This window comes from Oratosquilla oratoria, chromosome 19 (assembly GCF_046742065.1).
Source record: "Oratosquilla oratoria isolate Oo_2021 chromosome 19, ASM4674206v1, whole genome shotgun sequence".
In the NCBI taxonomy this organism is placed as follows: Eukaryota; Metazoa; Arthropoda; class Malacostraca; order Stomatopoda; family Squillidae; genus Oratosquilla; species Oratosquilla oratoria.
This window is the reverse complement of record NC_134795.1, coordinates 54299406-54319405: the sequence shown is the minus strand read 5'-3', so window position 1 is coordinate 54319405 and position 20000 is coordinate 54299406. Positions and strand designations below refer to the sequence as shown.

Sequence of the window (20000 nt, the reverse complement as noted above, 5' to 3'; positions counted from 1 at the left end):
CGCCCACCACTTCGACGTTCTTGTTCTTTCGTCGAAGTCGGTCGGACATCTCCTCGGGAGTGTCGGAGTCTGTTGAAGGTGCATAGAACGATCTCCCGAAAGAGACTACCTCCCGCCCACACACGCCCAGTCTCATCCTTCGCCGTAGACTTAATGACCACGCCCATCTCTTTCCTTCTTACCCTGGGTTCCTTCCTCTCACGACCATCTCCAACAGCGCTCCATAACTCCATTCCCACGATCATGACAGTGACTGCCGCCAGTCCAGTTACTACTGTCATAACGTTGTGGGTGTTACTATATAATCAATACTACCTTTTACTACCACTCTTGTTATCAATATCTCACTATCAGTAGCACCATAACACATATATTAACACACGCACGCATAGACACAAATGCGCGCGCACACACACACACACACACACACACACACACACACACACACACACACACACACACACACACACACACACACACACACACACACACACACACACGTACTATTCCCATGTAATAACGTGTATCCTGGATAAAATCTTTTGGCTTATTAATTACATTTACATATTTATTCTGGTGAAATCCAAGCGATTCCATTCAGCTAAGCAACAGCCTGTTCGATCTTAAGACGATCTAGTTGACGTGTGAACCTTTACTCAACTCTGAGCAGTCAACTCTCTGTTTGAAGGAAGTGAATGCAACTCTCTTGTATTTTCCTCGAATATTGTGGACCGTTCCAGATATTATGCAACGATGAAAGAGAATTCAATACCTCTCGTCTGAATTCTTTGCACACTTTCTTCCTCGTTCAGTGAATTCGGGTCCCAGTTTGGGGTTTCTGATGAAAACGGAACAATCTGTTTTGACTATTCCTGTTCTAGAATGTCTTCCTGTTCTAGAATGCCTTTCCGTTCTAGAATGCCTAGCCGTTCTAGAATACCTTGCCGTTCTAGAATGCCTTACCGTTCTAGAATGCCTTCCCGTTCTAGAATGCATTCCCGTTCTAGAATGCTTTTCCGTTCTAGAATGCATAGCCGTTCTAGAATGCCTTCCTGTTCTAGAATGCCTTGCCGTTCTAGAATGCCTTCCCGTTCTAGAATACCTTCCCGTTCTAGAATGCCTTACCATTTTAGAATGCCTTCCCGTTCTAGAATGCCTTGCCGTTCTAGAATGCCTTTCTGTTCTAGATTGCCTTTCTGTTCTATGCCTTTCTGTTCTATGCCTTTCCGTTCTAGAATGCCTTCCCGTTCTAGAATGCCTTCCCGTTCAAGAATGCCTTCCCGTTCTAGAATGCCTTTCCGTTCTAGAATGCCTTCCCGTTCAAGAATGCCTTCCCGTTCTAGGATGCCTTACCGTTCTAGAATGCCTTGCCGTTCTAGAATGCCTTCCCGTTCTAGAATGCCTTCCAGTTCTAGAATGCCTTCTCCCTTCTCTCTTTCCCCATTCTCTTTTTGTTTTCTCTTTATCGTAAGACTTTTTTTCTGTTCTCTTCGTTGTCAAACTCTCTCTCTCTTAATGCTGTTCTCATCCCCTCTCTTCCTCCTTTCTCTCGAATATGTGACTCTCTTTCTCTTTTCTCTTAACCTCTCGACTCTCTATTCTCTTTTTCCTACCATCAAATTCCCTTCTCTTTTTTTACTCTTTACAGTAGGTTTCTCTCCTCTCCGCTCCTCTCTACAGCCTGACTCTCTCTTTACCCTCGCGTTTTCGTCCCTCTTTAAGGTCAGCTCTTTTCGCTGCTCTTTTTTCCTTGTGCGATGTTGTCGATCTCACTCAGCGCTGGTGTTGTGTTCTACGAGCGATGCTCTCTTTTTGCTTTTTTTGTTTTGTTTTTTGTTCCCACTTGAGCTTGTTATAAATATGTAGGACGCGATGGACTCGCATGTACGTATGTGTGTACGTACATACATGCACTTGCGTGCGTGTACACACACATACATACACACGCACACACACACACACACACACACACACACACACACACACACACACACACACACACACACACACACACACACACACACACACACACGAAGTGCGTGCCCCAGCTGTTGACTTTAGATTTTTATTAAATTAAAAGTAATCTTCATCATCATCGTAGGGATAAGAATAGCCAGAGAAGGTTCGAAAGAAGATGAGAAATACATAAAGAAGTGAGACGGAGAATTGTTTTTGTTTTTTTACTCACAAAGGCCCTGTTCACATCTGAGGGAACCTTGGACGAAGAGAACTCACGAAGACTGAGAAACAAGGTCACCGTGAGGAACAAGGTCAGCATGCGGAGCAAGGTCAACTTCCTTGACCTCAGGTTATTCGAGGTCTCCTTCAGGTGAATGGAATTGGCTGGTGGCAGACGAAATGAAAGTAATGGGTCGACCACCTCAGAAGTGACAGGATTCTTTGTGATGGTTTTATGTGACTCGTCGCTTGAGGGAGATTTCCTTTAGTTGAATGAAATAGCCTGGCAGAATTTAGAATGGAAGAAAAAGGACTATACAGTAAGGAAGGAGTGGAGGACTTTGGTCGCCTGTTGAGTGCCCTAAGGACGTCTGTCGCATTTGATATATATATATATATATATATATATATATATATATATATATATATATATATGTATATATATATATATATATACACATACATACACACATGCACACACACACACACACACACACACACACACACACACACACACACACACACACACACACACACACACGATGTCCTTTCATCTGTGAAAAATAATGACGCCATACCTTTTTGCATCATCACCGTCATGAGAAGAATGACGTCATAGAAACATCGAACAAATATTTTCTTTAGTTGGGAATGTCTATTATCCAACAATCTTTGATATTCGGAACGTAAAACACCTTTCACAGACGGTACAGGATACTAGAAAGTGCTTCTAGTGCCCGGAACTTTCTAGATCTCGGGCGTTTTGTCTCTAATGATATTAGAGATTTCGAATTTTTTGGAGATTCCTACCTCGCTCCTCAAAAAAAAAAAAAAAAAAAATCTCAAACACTGTTTTTGTTAACTACTGGAACATGAACACACTACAGGACGACCTTAGGGTACCCATCGAGAGTTGAGGGAGGTGAGAGTCGGGCCACGGAGCAGAACCAACAGAGACCAAGTTAAAACCAAACAGCCCGTGTTGACATAGGTCCAACCACTCCCATATGTTTTTTCTTTCCCTTTTTTAATGGCCCCCTTTTGCGACGGCAGTATCCGGGCCATTCTTCCTGAGGCCACACTTCAAGTGTGGCCGTTATCCTCTTTTGGTCCCATCGTGACTTGTCGTGACTTAATGCTCAGCACAGATTTGAACTGTGCCTTGCTGCACGATGTTTTGTCTCGATAGATGGCGGGGTTGGTAACCCTTCTTCCTCGAGGTTCTGAGTTGTGAGGGCTTGTGTGAGTGGCTTTGGTGTGAGTATAGTCTTTGACTTGTCCATCCACTTATGTAAGGTGGGCTGAAGGCTTTGAATATGTATTATGTTCTTGTAAACTCCACATCTCACAATAGAAAGAGTCATAGGAAAAATGCAAGAGCGGGCGAACAATACCACTGTTGATGACAAAGGGAAATTGATAAGAATTATATATATATATATATATATATATATATATATATATATATATATATATATATATATAAATGTGTGCTAATAAGAACACGGGTACATGTGTTCACTTATGCAAAGTAGACCACTTAAGAAACTAACGAAGCAGAGCGCTTTCGTATATTACATCCAGTGCAGATGTAATATACGAAAGCGCTCTGCTTCGTTAGTTTCTTTTCTCCAAGTGGTCTACTTTGCATATATATATATATATATATATATATATATATATATATATATATATATAAATATATATATATATATATATTTATATTCACATTTATATAAGTATGTGTGATCACCACTACACATTACTACAACCGCTTTACCACTATATTGTCTCCTTGATTTTTAACCAAGCTGAATTAAATCGCCTGTCGACAGACAGAAGTGACACGTAAGGACGTTCCTTTTGGCGAAAGCGTTAATGGACCAAGAAACCCTTAACTGTTAATTAAAGTCTTCTGGGAAGGACCATAACAATCAGCAGAAAGCCTCCGTCCGATAAATAGTTCATTTGAGATAAATGTTAACGTGGCCTTATCGCAAAAACACTTACACCAAGTGTGTTTATCCTGTCCCTCCATTTCAGTCACTTCTCCAACACACTAATACATACATATACCAACGGGTTTTTCCCCTTTTACGAGAGAGGTAGCCAAAAACATAGGCATAAATCCCACTCCCAACCACTCCATCGCTACACGCTCCACTCCCATTCACCACCCCTCCCTCCCTCCCTCTTATCTTGGCTCCTCCTGGATGACGGGTCATCCCTGCATCTCGCCCACTGCCCTGGGTCGGAAGCAATGTAGCAAGACACAGCACATTCACGCTAATACAGCACAACTCTGCACAGAGAAGGACTGTTTTCCTTGGTTGGATAAAATCATTTGGAAGCAGACAGAATGAATGTGTTATTTGTGAATATCAGTGAAAAAATTACACAAGTGCATCATCATTTGTTTATCATGATACCACGTCATCACCCTGATATCATCTTATCATTCTCACCATCTTATCGTCACCATCAAATACCTCATCACACATCACCTATATATTACGAATAGGACATCACTTTATCATCACTAAATGACTTTATTGATATTTGATTATAACTACTATGAGGCCATTGTAACATCACTTCATCGTAAAAAAAAAGAAAAAAAAAAATCATCAATGCGAGATCACTGCATCAACACATCACCACTCCAACATCACACCATTGCAGTAACGGAACTACGTAGTAATTTCACCACATTAAGACAACCGGAACGCCATCTCATCACATGATCACCACACCACCTTCCTCTCAACACAATTAACAGTAATTCTGAATCTAACACCATGCCAATATTATCACCACGTCAATATATCCACACCACCACAGATACACCTCTGTGACACCATGAGACTCACAGAAGGCCTCTTGTCCACCGCAACACCACGACACAACACCACACCACGACACCACAACACCACAACACCACAACACCTCAAGACCACAACACCACAACACCACAACACCTCAAGACCTCAAGACCTCAACACCTCAACACCTCAAGACCTCAAGACCTCAACACCTCAAGACCTCAAGACCACAACACCACAACACCACAACATCGTCCCCACCACAAAGCTGAAGTTTTCCTTGGTCCTTCTTTGAATTCTTACCTCACGCGCCAGCAATGCGCCGCAAGCTGGAAGGGGTACAAAAACAGGAGAAGGAGGAGGCTGAAGAAGAGGAGGAGATGGAAGATGAAGAGGAGAAGGAAGGGGAAGAGTAAGGAAAGGAGGAGGAGGAGGATGAAGAGGGAAAGGAGAAGGAGGAGGCTGAAGAAGAGGAGGAGAGGGAAAATGAGGAGAAGGGAGGAGAAGAGGAAGGAAAGGAGGAGGAGGCTGAAGAGGAAAATGAGAAGGAAGAGGAAGAGGAGGAGGGAAAGGGTGAGTAGGAGGCTGAAGAAGAGGAGGGGAGGGAAGATGAGGAGGAGGAGGAAGGGGAAGAGGAAGGGAGAAAGGAGGAGGAGGAGGCTGAAGAGGAGGAGAAGGAAGATGGGGAAGAGAAGGAAGAGGAAGAAGAGGAGGGAAAGGATCAGAACTGATGGAGAAGAAAGAGGAAGTAAAGGAAAACGAAGACATGAAGGAAGAAGAATAGGAAGAGGAGGAGGAACAGGATGAGAAGGGGGCGGGGAAGAGAGAGAAGGAAAGGAATACAAGAAATGAAGACAAGAATTAAGAAGAAGAAAAGTAGAGGAACAGAAGTTGTGTTTGAAGATAAGGAAGAACGTTGAAAAAAGAGAAAGTGATGAAGGATGTGGTTGGGGTAGTGGAAGAAGAGGAAGATGAGGTGGGGTGTATGTGGCAGTGTAGGAGAAGGAGGAGGAGGATAAAGGAAGAAGAGGAGGAGGAAGAGGAAGGAGGAAAGTGAGGAGCAGAAACGAGAAGTAGTAATTATGCAGAAGAAAGTGGCCAGGATGATTTATGTAGACACATATAGATATGACCGGGGATTTTCTTGTTTTCTTTATTCGAAATCTCGATATGAACCAAAATATTTCTTAATGGTCGGCTCTACCATTGTGTTCATTACAAGTGTGGATACTTGGAATTGGCCTAACCATCATAGAGCTGCTCTTTTAGGCTGACCACCGTTATTAGACTTACCCGTATTAGGGCACCCTTTCATCAAACTTCCTTAATTAGTTCTTGTGTTTATAAATTACAATCACCGCTAGTCGACTTGTTCACGTGTACCCGAACACGGAGAGAAAGTTAGGCCTCTCTTGGTCTGAGAACAAACACGAGAAAAAACAAATAAACAAACAAACAAACGAATAGATAGATGAATAGATAAAAGTAAATGAGTAAGTAGATTAATGAGTAGATATATATCCCTTTTTCTTGTCATTGTATTAATTTTTCTACCTGTTTCGTAGGGCGAGATGATAAATATCAATTCTTTTTTTTTTTTTTTTTTTTTCATCTTGACATGTAACGGTAGTATTGCATATGCATCAGGGCTTACTTAACGTTTTAGGTTCCTTGTCTACCTTTATTGAATAATGATTAGACAAAAAATGAATAAATAAATAAATAAGTCGATAAATAAATAAATGAATAAAATTGAATCTATAGATAAATTAAGATAAATAAGGTAAACAGATAAATAGACGAAATAGATAAATCTATAAATGAATTCATGGATAGATGAAATTAATAGATAAGTAAAGGTATAGCACACTGGAGGTCTTCAACTGAAGATACTGCACTTTTCATATCACCAGAACAGAACATGTTCTTGTTCTTCATATACGAGTCACAAACATGTGTTCTCTTGTTCTCATTTGTGCGTTGGGGTTTCAGAGTGTCTGTAGATGGTCAAGAACCTTCAGTTAAACCCTTTGGTCGATTTAGAATTGCTGAAGCCATTGGAGTGGAAGAGTCTTAAGAATACAAAGAACAAAATAAGAAGAAGAAAAAAAAGAGTCTGAAGTTGAAGGAGGAGGAGCAGAGGGAAGGAAAAGGAGGAGGAGAGGAGGAGGAGGAGTAGGAGTAGGAGGGGGAGATGAAGCTGATGGTGATGATGATGATGAGGAGGAGGAGGAGGAAGAGGAAGAAGAAGAAGAAGAAGAAGAAGATGAAGGAGGAGGAAGAGGAGGAGGAGGAGGAGGAGGAGGAAGAGGAGGAGATGAGGTCGGGACGAACCGGGGAGTGGCCAATGAATCTGTGTGTGTGTCAAGTCACTCCGGACTTATGGAGTCACCTCCAAATCTCTTCCTCGTCCTCCACCTCTCCCTCCTTATTCTCCTACTCCTCCTCCTCCTCCTCCTCATCATCATCATCACTGTAATCATCGTCATCATCGTCATCATAGTCATCATCGTCATCGTTGTCATCATCATCATCATCATCATCATCATCATCATCATCATCATCATCATCATCATCATCATCATCATCATCATCATCATCATCATCATCATCATCATCATCATCATCATCATCATCATCATCATCATCATCATCATCATCATCATCATCATCATCACCATCATCATCGTCGTCATCGTTGTCAATATACTAAATCAGTATTACAATACTTCTTACATGGCTCCATCAATACCATCCCAACTTTTCAATAACGTTGTGTAATACGAATTATTTCGTAATATCATGTAACATCGTGTGAAGACCGTTTACAACGTCTTTGGAAGCACGATCGACCATTCTTGTGATTCCAAAAATTCCATCTCCGGCTGAAGAACATTCTCGGTCGTCTGGACCGAGAGCTCTCAGACTACGTCCTCGCGTACCCTGCCCTTATGAACTGCTGTTGATGGAGTCTGTTTGACGACCACTTCAGCACTAGAATCGTTAATCGTTTCACAAATTACACGGTTTGCGGTTTCATGTGGCTAAGAATCCACTCGTAATCCACAGTTCCTCTGGTCCACAGGTTGAGAACCGTTAAGGCATGAGATAGTGAGACAGTTTATGTTAGGGTCGATTAATGATTTTTTTTTCGTAACTCCTTACGTCCCTGTCAGGTGTTTGTACCCAAACAAAGTCTTCCATTATATATTCATTGATTTATGTATCCAGCGATGCATTTATCAATCTATCTATTTACCTATTTATGTATTTGCTTATTTATATATGTATTCATTTATTTGTCTTAGTTATATTATCATCCATTTGTTTATTGATGCATCTATTCATTTATTCATTTTCTTACCTATCTATTCACTTATTTATACATGCATTCATCTATTTATTTGTCTTAGTTATATATTCATCTATTTGTTTATTGATACATCTACTTGTTTATTCATTTACTTATTCATATATCTATTCATTCATTGTTTTGTGCATTTTGTCAATGATGATAAACCTCATCTTAATGACAATATTGCAATGGGGAGATGGAATCCTAGAGAGATAGATTTAGAAATAGCGTTAGAAAGGGTGGGGGGGGGGCATATAAATCAGAAACAATCATGATTTTATTTTAAGCATAGATTAATCTCCATTCATAAAAAAGAATACTACGTACCCGAGGTCCATAGGGGTGTGGCTAATATCCCTAAATTGTTATCTGCATAAACCTTATGCAGTTTACATGCGGCGTGCAAGTTGAAGTGGATTAAGTGCGTTAAGTAGCATTTGATTACTCCTCTAAAATATGTGACATACTTTATATATTTTTTTCTGAATGACGCTAAGGAGAGCAAAGGATCTTAAGACACGATTTGGAGTGGTCAGACGTCACATGAATTTTTTCTTTTCTTCGTTTTATTTTTTTCCCCCCTTTTTCGTTTTTCTTCGCGTTCTTGATTTCGTTGTCAGCGATAAAACTCTCCTTTTGAAGGGCTCACTTGCCACCAGATTATCATATGTACAGGTGTTAACCTGCGAAGAGACTAACCTTTCCACAGCCGACCATCTTGCAACATCGCTGACAAGTAGTGACCCACATTTGGTTCGCGCGCGTGCGCGCATGCGCTGAACGGTATCGGCGCCACCGACTGGTTGTCCCGGGGCCGGGGTGGCAAGCGGACCATTTAGGGGTGGAGGTGGAGGTGGAGGTGGAGGGAGGGGAGATAACGCGACGGTTCTCTCTGGTTTTACATTGATGGCTATCTCAATCTTGATCTCTCGACCACCCTTTTCTATCCTCATCCACTTGTGTGTGTGTGTGTGTGTGTGTGTGTGTGTGTGTGTGTGTGTGTGTGTGTGTGTGTGTGTGTGTGTGTTTGTGTTTGTGTTTGTGTGTGTGTACGTACGTGCTTCTGCTTCTGTTTCTGCACCTGTATCCATTGTGTATATATCCCCTCCCCCTCTGTCTTTCTCTTTCTCTCTCTCTCTCTCTCTCTCTCTCTCTCTCTCTCTCTCTCTCTCTCTCTCTCTCTCTCTCTCTCTCTCTCTCTCTCTCTCTCTCTCTCTCAGTTTCTCTCTCTCTCTCTCAGTTTCTCTCTCTCTCTCTCTCTCTCCCTCACACCAAAACCACTAGCCCAGCCTCTTTATCTCTATCACTGTATTTCAACCTTCACATTCCTTTCCTGTCCTCTCTTTCATCTCCTTCCATCCACATACTTCTCACACCTTCCCCCTCCCCCCTCTCCTCTTCCATCTCCCCCGTTCTTCTTTACTTCCCCCCGGACGCCCTCCTCCCCCCTCCGGACGCCCTCCTCCCCCCCCGGACGCCCTCCCCCCCCGGACGCCCCCCTCCCCCCCTTTTTTGTTCGTATGACTGCCTGACCTGGTTGCTTCGTCCCCGGCAGGGCTTGTTCCTCTGCTGGGCAGCAGCGAGCCGTGAGCCGGAGCTGCTGCTGACGACTGCCGCGGCACTTGACCACATATGGCGCGGCATTGCCTCATTCGATCGGGGACTCGCTCGCCCCGCGTCTGGAAGCAAGCGCGAATGTGGGGTGGCGGGGCACGGAGGGAGGGAGGGAGGGAGGGAGGGAGGGAGGGAGATGAATAAGCAGTCGGGGGGAGAGAGAGACAGACAGACAGACAGACAGACAGACAGACAGACAGACAGACAGACAGAAATAGAAGATAGAGACAGATATACAGACAGACAGATAGAGACAGAGATAGAAATATAGATAGAAATAGAGATAGAAACAGAGAGAGAGAGAGAAAGAGAGAGAGAGAGAGAGAGAGAGAGAGAGAGAGAGAGAGAGAGAGAGAGAGAGAGAGAGAGAGAAAAAAGTGAACACACTGCTTCGTTGTCGGCACTGTAAAAAGAACAAAAAACAAAAAACGAATGTGTTACATGAGCCGAAGGAATTAGTGGACACGCGCACCGTCTATTTATTCTATGTTTCTATCTCTTCAAATATCATTTTTTTTTTTAACTTGTTTCATAAATGCAGTGATGGCATGCCGGTATATAATATGTAGATTCATAATCTCGTTCTATATTGTCATTCCAACAATAACAAATGTCTACGTTAAGGTGATTGTTTAGTACTTGGACATGTTTTATGCAAGAATGTCTTAAATTCTCTGTGTTTTTATTTATATCTTAATCTCAAATTGCTTAATTTGGTCTATTGATTTGTTTTATAACATTCACTTTGTTACTGGTATATGTATAAGATTATGTAGTCATGTTCTGTTTTTTTGTCTTTGCAGGTCATACAGATCCTAGAACATCACATCTGGTAAGTTGATCAATTTTGTTTAACAATTATTCCTTTTTTTCTTTTTGTAGTAAATATCTATAGATTGAAATACGAACTAATTTAACTAGAAATTCTAGATAACGTATTTACATTTTTGCATGCTTATCTATCTAATCAATTGTTTGTTTATACATTTATTTGTCTTTTATTTACATTTTACATTTACATTTTACATTTTACATTTACGTTTTACATTTTACATTTTACATTTTACATATGCTTATTTATCTAATCAATTGTTTTTTTATACATTTATTTGTCTTTTATTTATCATTTATGTATTTATCCATCTTTGTTTATATAGTTATTTATCTACTCTGTTTTTCTGTTCGTCTAATTTGTACTAAAAGTGTAAATAAAGAAAAAAGAAGAAGAAGAAAGAAAAAATCAGAACAGGTAGACAGTGGGTTATTCATATGGTAATAGTTAAATCACCTTTTACTTGTTAAGGGAATATAGGTGACAATAATTCCAGGCCACAATTTGCGTTTTAAAGCTCAGCTCGGCCGGAATGAGGTGAACAAAGGTTACACGGTACCCAATATGGCAAGGTGGTGATGCTATCGAGGAACCGCGTCGTTAACACAACACAACGCACGGGTGAAAGGAGGGAGGGAGGGAGGGAGGGAGGGAGGGAGAGGGAGTGGGAGTGGGAGAGAGATGGACTGGAGAGAGAAAGGAGGAGGAGAGGTAGTGGGGGAAGGAGAGAGGGAGGTAGGGAGAGAGAGGAAGGTAGGGAGAGAGAGAGAGGTAGGGAGAGAGAGGGAGGTGGGGAGGGAGAGAAGAAGCGGGAGATGGAGTGGGAGAGAAAGGAGGAAGAGAGGGAGTGGGGGATGGAGGGAGGGAGGAAGGGAGGGAGGGAGGGAATGAGAGTGGGAATGGGAATGGGAGAGACTGGAAGAGAGAGAAAGGAAGGAAGAGAGGGACTGAGTGAGTGAGGGAGGGAGGAAGAGAGGGTGTGAAGGAGAGAGTGTGAGAGAGAGAGGGAGGAAAAGAAGAAAATAAAGAGAAGGGAGGGAGAGAGGAGGGGAGGGAAGGTAGGAGGGAGGAAAAGTTGGCTGGAAAAGGGATGAAGGGAGTAAGGAGTGAGTGAGTAGATACTCGGGGAAAAGTAGATTAGAGAAGATTCAGAATAAATTATCTGAAGAACAAAAAAATAATTAATGAGGCAAAGAGGAATAGAGAGAGGTGGATAGGTAAAATGAGAGTAAAATTGGAATAAAAGTTGCGAAGAAAAAATAAACAAAATTGATTAAAACATGTGTGACATGAAGTCAAAACATAGGGACAATCGATGAACAAGGAATAGAAAAAAGAAAACGAAATACAAGAAACTAATAGAATGCCACATAGTATATAATGTTAGAAAAATAAGAAATAGAATTAGAATGCAGATGAAGAAGGATAGGAAATAGAAAATCTAGAGAAATCTGTAGATGAAATCTGAGACGAACACACACGCTAGGGGATGAAAGTGCATGTATGTATGTGTGTGTGTGTCCGTGTGTGTGTGTATATGTGTGTGTGTGCACGTGTGTATGTATATGTGTGTGTATGCACGTGTATGTGTGTGCACGTGTGTGTGTGTGTGTGTGTGTACATGTGTATGTTTGTGCATGTGTATGTGTGTGTGTGTAAGTGTGTGTTTCTGTGTTTGTGTGCATGTGTGTGTGTATGCGCATATGTGAGTGTGTGCATGTGTGTGTTTGTGTGTGTATGCACTCACGTTAGTGTTCTTGTTTGTGCAAAAGAGGCGAGACACAAAAACGTTTGTTTGTAAGGGAGAGAGACACACAAACGTGCTCGTGGCTCGGTTTGTGGCGTCAGGAGGAGGTTAAGGCAGAGTAAGATCCTTGAAAGCAGTGCCAAACACGGCAGTCGGTCAGGTTACAATCTTGCTGGGTGTGGAACGGGGCGGTGGAGAGAGGTGGAGGGAGAACGGGGAGGGGTGGAGAATGGGGGGGGGGAAGAGGGGTGAAAGGTGGAAGAAGTTAAGGTTTTTGAATGTGTACGTACGTGTGTGTGTGTGTGTGTGTGTGTGTGTGTGTGTGTGTGTGTGTGTGTGTGTGTGTGTGTATTCATTCACCTCGGATCTGCTGCAGTCTCTGTCGAGACAGCCAGACACCACCCTACGGCAGTGAGCTCAGAGCTCATTATTTGCCGATCTCTGTGTGTGTGTGTGTGTGTGTGTGTGTGTGTGTGTGTGTGTGTGTGTGTGTGTGTGTGTGTGTGTGTGTGTGTGTGTGTGTGTGTGTGTGTGTGTGTGTGTGTCTGTGTGTGTGTATGTATGTATGTATGTATGTATGTGCTGAAGCTGTGGTAGACTTCATTCAAGGTTCCCGTAGTACACTCCCGCATACCGTCCCTCTTGATATCCTTGACTGCGAATGTAACTCCGCTAAAACATTAACGTACTGTATAAATTATCTCCCAACTAAGGACAGTCCTCCCTTCTCCTTGCCTCTCTCTTTTCTCCCTCTCCCCCACCTACTCCCTCCCCCCCTCTCCCTCCCCTCTCCCTTCCTCTCCACTCTCTCTCTCTCTCTCTTCCTCCCTTCTTCCCTTCTTTCTTTATCTCTTGTTTCTACAATCTACTGTCTCCCTTTTGGGTTTTCCTTCTCTCTTCCTCTCTTCCTCTTCCTCTCTTCTCCCTTCCTCTCTCTCTTCCTCCCTTCTTCCCTCACTCCTTTCTTCATCTCTTCGTTTCTTCCATCTACTGTCTTCCTTGTGGGTCTTCCTTCTCTCTTCCTACCTTCGTCTTCCTCTCTTCTTCTCTTTTCTTCCTCTCTCGACATCTCATCTCTGAGGGACCTTCGTGGCGGGTGGGTGATGGGTGGAGAGGGTGGGTGAGGATGCTTTTAGAACCTTTTCCTTAGGTCGGGCGCAGACTAGCCTATCATGATAAGTTTCTGCCCACTTAGCATACTCAATTCTTGCCTAATCATCGCACGGATTTCACGAGCCAGCCTGTTATGGGCCCACATGTGCATATTCAATATGCTCTACTGACCGCGTGAATGCTTTATTCTACCTGTCGATGTAGGATTTTTATACATCAAAGTGGAAACTGTCAGCGTGCAAAGGTTGAAATTAAGAAAAGTTTTATTCTTATGTATAAAGGCTTACAGACTTCTACCAGTATATGTCTATATTCAACGTGCAAAGGTTAAAATTAAAAAATATATATTATGTATAAAGACTTACAGGCTTCTACCAGTATATGTCTATATTTACTAGTTCCTTGTGCATTGTACGGGTTATGTTGTCATTCTTATTTTGTTATTTTTTTCATTATTATAATTTTTTTCTATTTTTTTTTCCGACGCTACATAATGAGGTGCCCATTCTCAACCATACATACATCCTAAACTTGCTCAGCGTGAGTTTAACAAGTCTCTCACGATCTCTCACGCTTTTGACCCTAACCGTAATTATGTTGGGCTTAAACTGTCTTCAGGTGGTTCGTTAACCCAGATTGGGTTAACCCTACTTGTTGCAAAGGGGGTTTCTCTTAGCTGAACAAAACCGTCTGTTAGAAATAATCAAGAACTGGTTTACTACAAAATTGTTTAACGAATGGAATAGACTTAGTGACCATGATAGTTTAAGAGACAAAACTTAATAAATATCTAGATAGGTAAATAGATAAATAAGTAAATGAATAAATGAATAAATCAGTTAACAAAAGAAATAAATCATTAATCGAACAAATGAAAAATAAATTAAACAAATTAACATCAATGTAGAAAATGTAAACAACCACAAATGGGTCATACTGACGTCATCAACTCATCTAAGCATGACGTCACACTTTCCGTCATCAGCACGCCACACGTTACGTCATCAACACAAGTATGAAGTACGAATAAAACAAAATAAAATTAAAATAAAATAGAATGATGTAAGATAAAACAAAATAAAATAGAATGAAGTAAAATAAAATAAAATAATATGAAACGAAATAAAGAAATAAAATAAAGTAAAATAGAATAAAATGAAATAAGTTAGAATAAAACAGATCGGTGAAATACAGCCTTTGATGTTAGGACACGCTCCTCTTGTCGTCAGATCAACGGGTGGAGACGTGATTGATACCTGGTCACGGGATGACGTTGTGAAATTGACTTTTATCCAGCCGAGAACGAGTATCGTATGAGACGAGGGAGTAATTTCTCAGCAGAGGAGGAAGGAGAGGAGGAAGCGGAGGAGGAGGAGGAAGAGGAGTAGGAAAAGAGGGACGAAAAAGAAGATAGGAGGAAGAGAAGGAAGAGAAGAAGAAGAAAGAGGAGAAGGAAGAGATGGAGGAGGAGGAGGAGGAGGAGGAGGAGGAGGAAATGAAGGAGGAAAAGGAGGAGGAAGAGAAAGAGGATAGGAGGAAGAGAAGGAAGAGGAAGATGAGAAGAAGGAGAAAGAGGAGAAGGAAGAGATGAAAGAGAAGGAAGAGATGAAGGAGAAAGAGAAGGAAGAGATGAAAGGGAAAGAGAAGGAGGAGGAAGAGGAGGAGGAAGAGAGGTCACCGACTATGCCTATGGGCATAAAGAAACGCGTATGCCCTCGTAAGACCCTTCCGTTTCTGTTGGCACTTTCCCTGTCGTCAGGTTACTTTATTCGTTTCGGTGGCACTGGCACTGTAGCGAATGGGTTTTGGTGCCAGCCGGCATTTTTGCTTTCTTTGTGGCGCCAAACTATTTTATCTCTTTCGTTATCTTTCCACCACTAAAGCTTCCACATGATGACTTGTGCTCGTTTTGTCCCGTACTAGTTTTATTTATTTATCTAATTTATTTTTCTTTCTAGATTTTATTCATTTATTTTTCTTTCTGGATGAGCGACCGAAAGGTATCTCGCGGTATCAAAACCTTTAGTCACGTGATCACCCCGTCAGATGAACAAAATGGTCTGGCGGTCACCAGAGCGTAACCGTATTAAGGGGACTAGTCAGGAAGAGCATCCGGTTTCGCCGGAAACTGAATTATTTAGCCCCCCCGGGGGGGGGGGGAATGTGGGAAAGGGGAGGGGGGAAGGGGGGGAAGGGTGGCGGGGTGGGTAGACACCATCTGGCATGAAAGGGTGCCAAGGAGCAGTTACTAAACATTGCAGAGGCTAAGTAGGTCCTCATGGTGCCTGGTCACGAAGTCGCAGTTCCCCGTAGTTCGAGATGACTTCGTCAGAAGATAGCGGTGGATGAGGACGTGGGTCCTGAGAACGGGAAGATGAGAGAGAGAGAGAGAGAGAGAGAGAGAGATAGAGATAGAGATAGAGATAGATAGATAGATAGATATGGGACCCTGGATTGTGCAGCGTGGAGAAGGGGTCTTGTGGAGGGTCTGGGAAGGGGACATCACGACCTCTCATTCAAGCCTTCCAGGCCTTTTGACCCTCTCGCTTTCTACCCATTTCCTCGCCTTTCGCAAGAGTTCGTGTTCTTTGATCCTCCCGAAAGAGGACGATTTGTTTGAGCTTTGGGGGGGTCTCTGGATTGAAGACAACTCTATCAAACCCCTTTGACCTAATGACATTATAGATTTTGTCCAGATGTTCCTCAGGAGTTCTTCATTGGGATTGTCCGAGCCAAGCTTTGACAGAAGGATTCTTTACGCTGGAATAGAAATTCTTTTTGGAAACCCGGAAGAATACGCAAGAAATGTTCTTACGTTTTGTGGATGGTGATCCAAAGACTTTCTCTTTAGTCTTGGCAGTCACGAACCAATAGGAGTAAACGATGAGGAGGGGCTTCTTCACCTTCTGGAAGGCTCGCAAACGTTGGAGGTTTCGTTGTGCGAAAGAAAGGGAAACCAATGTATTTTGTAAGTTCTTCCATCCAGTAGTATCCCCCGAGACTACCTTCCACTCACCTTCCACCTTCCATCCTCCATCCTCCATCCTCCACCCTCCACATCCACCCTCCACCTTCCATCCTTCACCCTCCACCCTCCATTCTTCACCACAACCACATCAATCACAACCACAATCACAACCACAATCACAATCACAATCACAACCACAACCACAACCACAATCACAATCACAACCACAACAACCCACCCCACCCCCACCACCACCACCACTACCACTACACCTACCCCCCCTACCACCACGCCCACAATTACCACCCAAAAATTATCGTCAGGATTGTTAATTTGCAATCGCGACAGACAGGTACAAGACTTGTAGCATTCATCAGATGCTACGGATAGTATCAAGCAAGCCCGGTTTTTAGGCAACTAGGGTGAGGGATATGTTGAAACTGTTACCTTGGGAAGCTCCAACTGGACATGTCCGTATCTAATTAAAACAATGGATTTGTTGTCAGTTTTAGAATGTAAGCGTTCTTAGGAAAGATGGTACTAATATGAAGCTTGTTTAGATGGCTTCCTTTTCATCTGGTTTAAGGAGTAAAAGAACTTAAAAAAGTATGATGGTAAATGATGGTGATGATGATGATGAAGAGGAAAAATTATGATAGAAATTAATGATGAAAAATGATGATGATGATGATGATGATACGATATGATGTGATATGAAGATATGATGATAAAATTATGAACAAATGTGATAAAAAAAATGACGAAAAAAATTATGATGACAAAAATTATGATGGTGAAAACATGATAATAATGATAAGAAAAAGTATGATGATAAAAAAAAATTGAACAATCCAATTTTTTTTTTTTTCCGAGGTCTTCCGTTCTCTCGATCTTCTAGTTTTCTAGTTTACTGGCCCTTCTAGGTTTTGCCTTCACGACCAACCTGCCGGGCCACCCAAGCACCCAATCCGGCACACGTTCTCTCTCTCTGATGCCATCCGGTACTCAAGGGCGAGGGAAAGGGGGAGGGGAAACATGTCAGGCGCTATATTAGGCACCCAGGCATTGTCTTCCAGACGCACCTCGCCTCCTTCTCGACCGTCCCTCTCGCTTAGCTCAGAGTGTCTCTCTCTCTCTCTCTCTCTCTCTCTCTCTCTCTCTCTCTCTCTCTCTCTCTCTCTCTCTCTCTCTCTCTCTCTCTCTCTCTCTCTCTCTCTCTCTCTCTCTCTCTCTCTCTCTCTCTCTCTCTCTCTCTCTCTCTCTCTCTCTCTCTCTCTCTCTCTCTCTCTCTCTCTCTCTCTCTCTCTCTCTCTCTCTCTCTCTCTCTCTCCCTCCCTCCCTCCCTCCCCCTCCCTTTTTTTTTTTTTTTTTTTGCTCCATCACCAAACCCCTTAATGTGCTCTCAATATTCGTGTGGATCTCGTTTAATTTTCTTCACAAATCTTACCACTTCAGAAAAGGTAAATACACACACACACACACACACACACACACACACACACACACACACACACACACACACACACACACACACATATATATATAAATATATATATATATATATATATATATATATACATACATATGTATATAAAACATAAGTGCAAAAGCTAACGACCCAGATAATAAACACAAACAAACGAAAAATAAACTCGAAACCCAATTGGCCAGAATATATACACCAAGTAAACTCGACGATATTGGCAGCAAATCAGCGCCTCCTGACGTAAACTCACCTGGAAGAGACGACGAACAGGCGGTGAGTTACGTATGCAAACGAACCCGAGAGGGTGAGGTTGACACCCGCAAGAAGAAAACCTACCTGATGCGGTTGACTGCAATGACAAAGGGTTGAAGGGTTGACACGAAACCCAAGGTCATTACACCACCGACATGAGTTCCAACAATTTCAATCTCAATCCCCTTCCACCACACATCCTTCCCCTCCCCCTTCCTCCCCCTCTCCACACACTCCCTATCGTATTTAAACGTTTATATGCATCTGCGTGTTTGAGCGGTTTCAAGTTTGCAAGCGTCCATATATTTCGGCGTTCGTGGGGTGTCTGAATTTTTTTTAACGTTCTTATATTTTCGTGTTCGTTAGGTTTGTGGTATCTAAAAGTTCGTTTTTTCGTGTTCGTAAGGTCTCAGGTACTCGAACCTTCGTACATTAGTTTATTGGAAAGGTCGCAACAGTTCGAAGAGTGTGTCATGTTCTGGTCAGTATAGTGTTCCACGGGCTTGATTGTTTGCGTGTGCGTGTGCGTGTGCGTGTGCTTCCGTACGTACACGAAACAAAAGTGCACATGTTCGCTTGTATTTTCACGCTTGAAGGTAACATAATAACAAGAAACCTCGCCTTCAGAGCTACGTAATGATATAATACCTTTCGTGCATAATGTGAGACGATGGCAGCAATTCAAGAGGATGAGGATGAGGAGTTGGACGCTAGGAGGAGTTTCTGAAGAGTAAGAGTTGGATGAGAAATCGGGAATTAAAGAAAGAAGAAAAAAAAAAGTGAAGAAGAACGATTGGAAAAGGTCACCGGAATGGCAGCTGGCGACAATTTGCTCAGAGTAGACACCACGTCAGGATGAAACTTTTATCAAAGAAACAACGTTTCGCTTTTTGAAACTTTTTTTTTCGAGTATTTGAAAGAGCTTTCCTTGAGCAGAATCCACATGAGGATGAACTTTTTGATTAAAGAAATGACGTTTTGCTTATTGAAGCTTCTTTTTCGAGTATTTAAAAGAGCTTCCCCGAGAAGAATTTTGAGTTTGATAAAGGTTTGGTTCTCACATTGTGTCTAACTCAACCTAGGTCATAGGTTATTCTCTATTATGTGTTTATTTTTTTCGGAATTGGTAATCCAAAATTGTAATGAAAGGAGACGTGTTGTTAAACGCATTCCACCACCACCACCACCACCACCACCACCACAACCACAACCCTACCACCACCACCACCACCACCACCACCACAACCACAACCCTACCACCACAACCACCACCACCACAACCACAACCACAATCCTACCACCACAACCACCACCACCACCACCACCTCCACCTCCACTACCACCACCCCGTGTCTTTTTTAGGACCTGAAGAACAATCGCAAGGCATGTCAGAAAAAGAAAGAGGCTCATTTGATCATTATGATACTGAATAGACAAGTGGCTGTTATGTAATAGCTCACACGGGACTCAAACAATGGGTCTCTGCACAGTTCTGGTACGCCAAAACCAATTCTTAATAGCTACCCGTTCAGTTCCTTCTTTGGGGTCTGTATCATTAAGTCGTGTTCGGTTCTCCAGTAGCCATGTTGTCTACTGAGTTCCATTCACGCCTTAGCGTTTCTGTTTTTTTGTT

At 42.4% G+C, this 20000-nt stretch overlaps 1 protein-coding gene across 15 annotated transcripts in view; it reads left to right on the top strand.

Annotated features, from left to right (window-relative positions):
- LOC143035894 (uncharacterized) overlaps window positions 1-20000 on the top strand; it is a 359986-nt gene that overhangs the window by 29067 nt on the left and 310919 nt on the right. For all 15 annotated transcript variants that reach the window (XR_012967338.1, XR_012967337.1, XM_076203071.1 and 12 more), the window contains exon 2: window positions 10773-10801. The gene's annotated coding sequence lies outside the window, so the exon portion shown is untranslated. The remainder of the gene's footprint in view (window positions 1-10772; window positions 10802-20000) is intronic.